Below are 9,179 nucleotides of genomic sequence, written 5' to 3'. Positions count from 1 at the left end.
GTTATTCATAGTGGAGGGTGTGTGCGTTGGTGTGGATCCTTGGATTAGTCACCTCTTGTGAGGTGGATACCAAGTAAAATCCTAGTGTTAGCGTTTTATGTTTGTTTCTGTATTTTCCGCTGCACATCCAAGAAGAAACAAGCAACGCCAAGCAACGAAGCGCACCAAGCGAACGCGACGAGCTATTCACCCCCCCTCTAGCTACTTTTGGTCCTAACAAGTAGTATCAGAGCGAGGCCGCTCTTCACCGGAATCATCGCCGGAAGGGTCAAGCATAACAAGAAAAGCTAGAGGGTGAAGAAGTTGGAGCAAATTCTTCAAGTTCAAGACTTTATCAAGCTCAACTTCAAGATGCAATTCCAAGATGGACTTGGATTTGACACAAGGGTGGCTCCACCATACACTTCCACAAGTTTTGATTCTTGGAGATCAAGAATCGAAAACTTTCTTATGATGGAGATAGAGCAATGGTTTGCTCTAATGGAAGGCTTCAAAGCTCCAACGAACTCCAAGGGCAAGCTTCTAAAGAAAAGCAGATGGAGCTCGGAGCAAATTCAAAGGGGCGAGGCAAATGACAAAGTGACCAAGCTTTTGGTCAACTTATTGCCTAGCCACATCTTGGCTCAAGTTGGAGAATTCGAAGATGCCAAGGAGCTTTGGAGCAAATTGGCCAAGCTTCATGAAGAGATCCCCTCCACTGTACAAGATCAAGAAGAATCCAGAGAGGGTGACTCTTTGGAGCAAGACCAAGAGGAGGATTCCGAGGTTGAGAGATGCTCAACCTCCGAAGAAGAGGAAATCCAAGAAGCTTCATCCTCAAGGGAATGCAACGAAGGGAACAAGGAGGGAGCATACTCCTTGTTTCATATTCAAGATGATGAAGCCTCCACCTCTAGGATTGAGGGGAGCAATCCTTGGTGACACCGGATCAAGAAGAAGGAGAAGCTTCTACATCCGGGTCAAGAGAAGAAGAGGAGGAAGAAGCTTCTACCTCCACAAGTCAAGAAAAATCAAATGGAGGAGAATCAAGGTCCGATCAAGAGGAAGCTTCTACCTCCGGATCCAAAGAAAAAGATGCCACCCCTACAAGCAAAGGTATAAATATTTCAATTAATAATAAAAATCATATTATATGCTTTGAATGTAGGGAACATGGGCACTACAAGAGCAAGTGCTCTAAATTAGCCAAGAAGAAGGGCCAAGTGGCACAAAAGGGCAAGGTGAAGCCCAAGGAGACCATCCCCAACACAAAGAAGAGCAAGGAGCATATTATATGCTTCTCTTGCAATCAAAAGGGGCATTATCGTAGTCAATGCCCCAAGAGGAAGAAGAAGGTCAAGGCTCAAGGAGGCACTAGTCAAGGGGGAGCCTCCAAGGTAAAAAGGAAGGTAACTTTCATTGAGCCTATTCCTTTGCAAAATGGTAAAAAGCATGATAGTTCTAATTTTTATCATTTTAATGCAATTTACCATGAGAATAGAAAACATGAGGGCTTTAAGGAAAAGCATGTGGCCCTACATGCTAAGACTATCACTCCTAGGGTTAGGAATGTAGGTAAAAGTCTAGGCAATAACTCTAAGGATTTTAGATACAAGCCTAAAAACCAACATGCTCATGGACTTAATGAAAAACCAAATTCTAAGGATTTAATGATAGAAAATCAAGTCTTGAGATCAAGACTTGATAAAATGGAAAAGACCCTAAAAAGGATGGAAAATATCCTAAAAGGGCAAAATGAGCAAAACCTAGGGCTAGGAAAGTCAAAGCCATCAAATAGCCATAGAGGTTTGGGATACAAACCAAAGGCTAAGAAGGATGTGCCTAGTTATCATAGGGTTCCATATAGTTATGGAACAAACCCTAGGTTTAGTGGTCAAGCCAAGAATACTAGGGAAGTCATCCCTAAGAGTATTTTTGCAACAAATGTGACTAAGACTTCTAAGAAGTCAAAGAAGGTCACAAAGAAGGTCACAAGGGAAGAAATCCCTAGGGTTGACCTAGAAAATGTGACCAAGGCTTCTAAGAAGCCCAACAAGGTCACTAGGAAGGTATCTAGGGAAGTTATCCCTAGTGAGTACCTAGAGCATCCAAGGAGCACAAATAGGTGTTGGGTTCCTAGGAGCATCTTCTCTATCCCATAAATGGGTTAGAGAGTGTCAACTCCAATTAGAAGGGTAGTTAACCCAACTTTGAGGAAATTGACACTCAAGGAGCATTTTCAAGGTTTTTGCTAACCTTTGAAAATGAAATGGAACTATTAATTACTCCTTGAAAGAGTAAAATGTGCCTAGTGGTGAAAATTTGATTTTAATCTTAAAAGACACATATTGGGAAATTCATAAGAGCTACCAAGTTGGGATTTTGGTATGTTCTTAGGAAATTTAAGGCAATCCGGGCCTTAACTTTAAAGTGCTACTCTTGTGGAAAAATGAAATATGCCAACATTTGAGGAATATGCTTAATTTCAATTGGCATAAATTAATCAAGGGAATTAGAAATTCCAATTTAGGTTTTGGCGTTTTCTTGACGCACTTAAGGGCAATCTAGGTTTAAGTTGTAAGTTTAGCTAAGGTTTTAAGAATACTTAGATAGTTAATCTAGGTATATTTTATTTATGCTAAATCTTGCCATGATTGTTTGCCCATCATATGCCATGACATCATGTCTACTTTTGTATTCATGACTTATTATGAAAAATACAAAAATACCATGTCATGACATTCATACATCATGTAGTTATAGGATATTTTCTTTTGAAAATTATTTCCTTTTGATGTATGTCATAACATTATCATGCATTAAGTTTAATTTCTTGTAATCAAGGACAAAAGGCATTTACCAACACTTATTAACAAGTGACATCCTAGGTGGGTGTTTAATATCTCCAAAATGCCTAGATAGTATGCATGATCCCTAGATTAGGGCAAAACCAATCTCTACATCTCACAAAGGACTATAAGATGACTTGTATGTGTTTTAGTGCACATTAGATACAAGTGAGATGTTAGGAAGATGAACAAAACTCAAAATGTTGATTTAGTGCATTCTTTTGAGTTTTAGGTTCATCAAAACACATAGTTATGTGTTTTCCCATCATTGGGAAAGCTAATGTACAAGTCATGTGCATTATGCCCAAGGAACATGATGGGATATTGGCTTTGAAAATGTTTTAAAAAAAAAAAATTTTTGGAAAACCTTGGTGAAGGCTATCTTTTGATAGTAATCACCATTGAATAGTTAGACACAAACTTGAAGAAAACACTAAAGTTTTTGCAAGTTATCAAGTTTGTGTCAATCTTTGAAAAGATAATGTATTTTCATAGAAAACTATTTTTCCTTGATAATATATGCCCTAAACAATGTCTACACGAAATTTCATAATTTTTGGATTTTTGTAGAATTTTCTAGGGGTTTCTGAAGTTGACTGAAATGGAATTTCAGCAACTATCAGAGCTCTGATCGATCCATGGATCGATTGGAGTGCCTGAATCGATCCATGGATCGATTCAGAAGGCATTTCCCCCGAGCAGAAGCTCGCTGGATCGATCATCCGATCGATCTAGCGTGTCTGAATCGATCAGTGGATCGATTCAGAGAGGTTCAATCGATTGGAACCCAACTCCAATCGATCCAAGTTGCTGATTTTGGCTGAGAAAGCCTGATTTCAGCACTTTGAACCTATTTTAGTCTAGGTAACCATTCCAAACCCTTAAAATACATTTGTATACATAAAAAGGGTGTTTTCGTGTTGAAAACAAGGATGGAATGGTAAAGGAAGACTTCATTGAAGTTTAGGTTGAGGTTTGTTTCAAATTTTGAACAGTTGAACCTCAAAACTTCTAAATCTGGGTTTCCTAAAGGTTTAGGGATTCCAAGTCATTGTTGGTGCAATGACAGAAGTTACCACCATGTCTTTAGGGAGAGGGACTCTTTAAAGACATGAAAATTATTTTTCATGAACCTTGGAAGGTGGTTAACCTTCTGTTGTGAACTTGCTCAAGGTTGAGCATTTAAACTTGAAATGGGGATAAATGGGGAGTGGATATCCTCATCATTTCAAGTGGCAACTCAAGTGGTTGAAAATGCTCAAGGTTGGGTATTTGTCAACATTGAGGGAGAAGTTAAGGATAATGAAGGGTATGGGACCTTCAATATTGAGTTGATCACAATGAGTAAAATTGTGATCACGATGAGCAACTCTTCAGGGGGAGAGTCTTCAACAAATGGAGTTGTTGAGGTGTGCCCAAAATTGGAGCATAGGTTGATGTGTGTCCAAAGACGGGTTGATGTTTTTTGTAGGGGGTTGATGTGTGCCAATAGGGGGAGAATGAAAGGAAATAAGTTAGGTTTTCATTACCTAGAGGGAGTTTGCCCTCTTAGGGGGAGAATGGAAAGCTTAATTTATGGGTTCATTACCTAGTGGCATGAAGAAGGAGGCTATAGGATTAGCCTAACTTACATGTGGGATTGTAAGTGTTATTGTGGTATTGTCAAACATCAAAAAGGGGGAGATTGTTGGTGCAATATCCCTCAGGTCAAGGGTGACCTGGTTAACCAAGCTGAGTCTTGGTTAGGGTTTAGATGTTTGACAATAAGATATCAATCGAAGAAGAGTCAAGTAGGTCAAGGTTGACCGGATACTTGACTGGGAAGTCCTAACTGGCATGTTAGGCAGAAGAAAGTCCTAGTGAGTGAAGCTAGGCAGAAGGAAATCCTGGTGAGTGAAGCCAGGTGAAAGTCCTAGTGAGTGAAGCTAGGCAGAAGGAAATGAGTGAAGCCAGGTGAAAGTCCTAGTGAGTGAAGCTAGGCAGAATGAAAACCCTAGTGAGTGAAGCTAGGTGAAAGTCCTAGTGAGTGAAGCTAGGTAAAAGTCCTGGTGAGTGAAGCCAGGCAAGGAAGGAAATCCAGATGGATCAAGGATGATCGGACATCTGGTGTTGGGAAGTCCAAGTAGGTCAAAGGGATTGACTGGATACTTGGCAAGGAAGGAAATCCAGATGGATCAAGGATGATCGGACATCTGGTGTTGGGAAGTCCAAGTAGGTCAAAGGGATTGACTGGATACTTGGCAAGGAAGGAAATCCAGATGGATCAAGGATGATCGGACATCTGGTGTTGGGAAGTCCAAGTAGGTCAAAGGGATTGATGGATACTTGGCAAGGAAGGAAGTCCGGATGGGTCAAGGTTGACCAAACATCGGTGGAAGTCCAAGTAGGTCAATGGAGTGACCGGATACTTGGCACGACGAGTAAAAGTCAAGTGGGTCAAAGGATTGACCGGACACTTGGTGGGAGTCCTAGCAGGTCAAGGGTGACCGGATGCGAGGCATGATGTACCAACAGGTCAAGTTGACCGGATGTTGGTTAGGGAGGTTTGGGACTTGGTTTTGGGCAAAAACCAAGTGTTGGATCGATCCGTGGATCGATCCGGTATGGATCGATCGGTGGATCGATCCATTCTTCCCATGACGAGCCACGGATCGATCCGTGGATCGATCAGAGGTCCCGATCGATCGGCCGATCGATCGGGACGATGCCGCGCGATAAGCGCCGGATCGATCCGTGGATCGATCCGGCGCGTTCCAGACGCTCGGATCGATCCGTGGATCGATCGAAGCCTCCCGATCGAGGAACATTGAATCGATCGGGATCCGACCGTTGCGTCGGGTTTAAAGCCGCAGGCGAGCGTGGTCTTCGGCATCTCTTCACGAGCTCTTCTCAGATTCATTCCAGCTCCTCCACAGCTCTCTACAAGCACGTGATCGCCAGTTCTTGAAGGTTCTTGGAGGCTTTCCAAGTCAAGAGGCGGATCTATTGCAAGAGGAAGAAGTTAGGGTTAGGGTTTTTACTGCACATCTTGTAAGCTTTTGCTTAACTTGTATTTCCCTTTCTTCTTCTTGTATTGAGAGTGTTGTAGGGCTTCTCCGCCTTTGGTAGTTACCATAAAGGAGTGTTATTCATAGTGGAGGGTGTGTGCGTTGGTGTGGATCCTTGGATTAGTCACCTCTTGTGAGGTGGATACCAAGTAAAATCCTAGTGTTAGCGTTTTATGTTTGTTTCTGTATTTTCCGCTGCACATCCAAGAAGAAACAAGCAACGACAAGCAACGAAGCGCACCAAGCGAACGCGACAAGCTATTCCCCCCCCCCCCCCCCCCTCTAGCTACTTTTGGTCCTAACAGAAGCTTCACCTTATATATACAAACACATTTTTTGTTAAAAGGGAAAAAAATAAATATGACTTGGCATTTGATACTTGTAAGAACTTGTCATTCACCTTTTCCTCCAGAATAAATGGCAATCAATGCTCTTATACATGCATCAGAAATATATATATATATATATATATATATATATTTGATATGCTAAGCGACACTTTGTGTGCGACCGTGAGCGAAATTCGACGTGGGCTATCTGACGTGGCCAAAATCTAATCTTTTTAATCTCTTTAGCATCTGCATGCAACAACTTTTCTCTCTCATTTGCATGCAAAAACTATAAAAAATTTTAATCTTTCTCTCATCTGATTGCATACAACAATTACTGTGCTGCTAATTTTTAAAGGTGATGTAGCTGCTACAACGTTATGGCAGATATTACACAATAGCTGCTACACGTTCTAGCAGCTTCTGTATAGTAGCTGCTATAACGTGTAGCAGTGTTATTGTGTAACTACTATAGTAGCTGCTATAACGTGTAGCAGTGTTATTGTGTAGCAGTGTTTCTGCACCGTTGTAGAAGATACTACACCGTTGTAACAGCTTCTGCATCGTTGTAGCAGATTCTGCACCATTGTAGCAGCTTTTGCACCTTTGTAGCAGCTACTGCATAGTAACTGCTACAAGTTGTAGCAGCTACTACTACTGCATAGAAACTGCTACAAGTTGTAGCAGCTACTACATAGTAGCTGCTACAAGTTGTAGCAGCTACTACATAGTAGCTGCTACAAGTTGTATCATCACTACCAATCAAGCTAGAGAGTATTCTTCAACAATCTTGTGACATAATAGACTAGTACACAGTTTTTCTTAGGAAATAATAACATGCCATGATGTAACCACTAGTGATAGAAAGTAATGACTATGTTGATTTCTAAGACCTCAACAGGAAGGTCAAGATACTTATTAAATCCTAACATGGGTTATCAGCAACCAAATAGAAATGAAGACTCATTCATAAATGCAACTTATAGTTCTCTGGGGATCAATGTTTGCAATCCTAAGAACATGGATGGTTTACACAATATTGATGTCTTTGGTAGATCAACATTTGGATCAGGTTCCGATAAGTAGCCAATTATGTCGAAGATGTTGGTTGAATTATCTTCTCTAGATGAAGAGGATGGTGGGTTTAGTGTCTCAAAGCAAATAACAGTAGCAAAACAATCTTCCAGATCCAGCTTCTTAAGCACTTTAGCAGCATGAGCTTGATCACCATTAGTGAATATCTATTCATTCAAGTCGATTCATGAGCTTGTTAGTGAAGTGAAAAAACCCAAAGTTGAATCAGAGAGTTTCAACATCCATGCCCAGAAACTCACAACTTTTCGAACTGGAAGGCTCAGTAAGAGTTGACTTATAACAGGATCTGGCTTTAATGTTTCATATGGTAATCTTCCATGGACAAAGCTATTAAACCATAGGAAATCAGTAAACTCTTTGCTTCACTAAAACCATAGAATGAAAACATGTAAATCAAAGATAAAAAAACAATGATAGAGTCAAACCTATGGAAATCATCGTAATCAAAGTTATGGCCAATGGCCTGAAAAACAAGTAGAAAGTTTCTCATTACTGCAAGCGCACCTTTGTCGAACATGAATATAACAATTACCTTTAAACCAGCCATTGTTGTTCTATAGTGCTTATACATAATAGTACACAACTCTAGTAAATTACTTTCTTCAACCTCTAATTTTTCAAGCATATATTCTAAAAATTGATAAAATATATGTCTCAATTCTTAGGGAAAAGTTGATATAGAAACAAAATAGAGACCATACCTAAAATATTTTTGCGGCACTCGTCGACAATTCTAGAACTCAACGGATAGAGGGTGTCATCAAGATCTGAAAAAAAAAATCAAAGGCAAACAATAGTGAATTAAGAAAGGATTCGTATGTTATAACTTCAAACCTATCACCAGATAGCCAAATGTCAAAATGTACCGAACAAAAGGCAATCATATCTGACATTAGCTTTCGTGCACATCTCCTTTGATTCCATATCTATAGCTCACAGCTTCAGAATCATAAACCTAAGGTTAGGAAAAAGCAAAGCATGACGAATAAAGGTTTGATTTGGACCAATCTCTCCCAAAAGATCAAGGTTTGTTCGGGAGAGGAGACTAGGGCCTGGCTGAAAAATTCTTGTGAGGGGAAGACAAGGTCATTCTCCTCGGATTCTAGGGGCTCACCGAGGATGACGGCGTTAAGGTGTGAGATCTAACCAGCACCTGAGGGGTGCAGGGACATGGATTCCACGTGCCGAAGGCTGTTGGAGAATGCAACGCCCACCTTCGGAGACGTCGCCGCCGCCGCCACCGCCGCCACCGCCGCCTCACCGATCGTCATCACACACCGATCACGACACCCTCCAGAAGAGGAATAAGACCAGCGAGGAGGGAAGAGGTTTTGGCGAAGTGGGACCGAGCACAAGCAAGGAGAGGAGTCGCCATTGAGATCTGAGACGCCCTAAGCCCTTCGCATCCTCTTCCTGGATGAAGAAGAGGAGACAGCAAAAGAAGCGCAGATTCATTCCGCCTTCCTCTTTCAGGATGAAGAAGAGCTAGTCAAGGAACTTGTGGGGATTCTGGTGGCAGCGAGGTGGTGGTAGAGGGGGCGAATGCTTAGTGATCGAGAAGAGATCAAGAAAGAAAAACGCGAAGTAGGTGAAGAGATTGTAGGTTGGACGGAAATTCTTAGGGATCAAGAAGGTAAAGGGGCGGAATGTGGCGGTAAAAAACTTCAGGGAGAGGGAAAGAAAAACTCGGCGGCAAAAAATGGAGAAGGGAAAAAAAATGGCGAGGGAAAAAATAATGGTATTCAACAACACTTAATAGACAATAGTTTTTAAAAATCGTTGTCGTAACCCCAAAAAAAATGGCACATAGACAACGGTTTTCAAAAACCGTTGTCGTAGCCTTAAAAAATTGTTGTCGTAGCCCCAAAAAAACATAAATA

The 9,179-nt window shown here is 41.2% G+C and overlaps 1 pseudogene; it reads right to left on the bottom strand.

Moving 5' to 3' along the window:
* Positions 1–7,167: 7,167 nt before the first annotated feature.
* LOC122036519 lies at positions 7,168–8,223 on the bottom strand (annotated as a pseudogene).
* Between the last annotated feature and the right edge of the window lie 956 nt (positions 8,224–9,179).

Source organism: Zingiber officinale, unplaced genomic scaffold, assembly GCF_018446385.1.
Source record: "Zingiber officinale cultivar Zhangliang unplaced genomic scaffold, Zo_v1.1 ctg167, whole genome shotgun sequence".
NCBI classification, from domain to species: domain Eukaryota; kingdom Viridiplantae; phylum Streptophyta; class Magnoliopsida; order Zingiberales; family Zingiberaceae; genus Zingiber; species Zingiber officinale.
The sequence above is the reverse complement of the archived record's forward strand: the minus strand, read 5'-3'. Positions and strand labels throughout refer to the sequence as shown.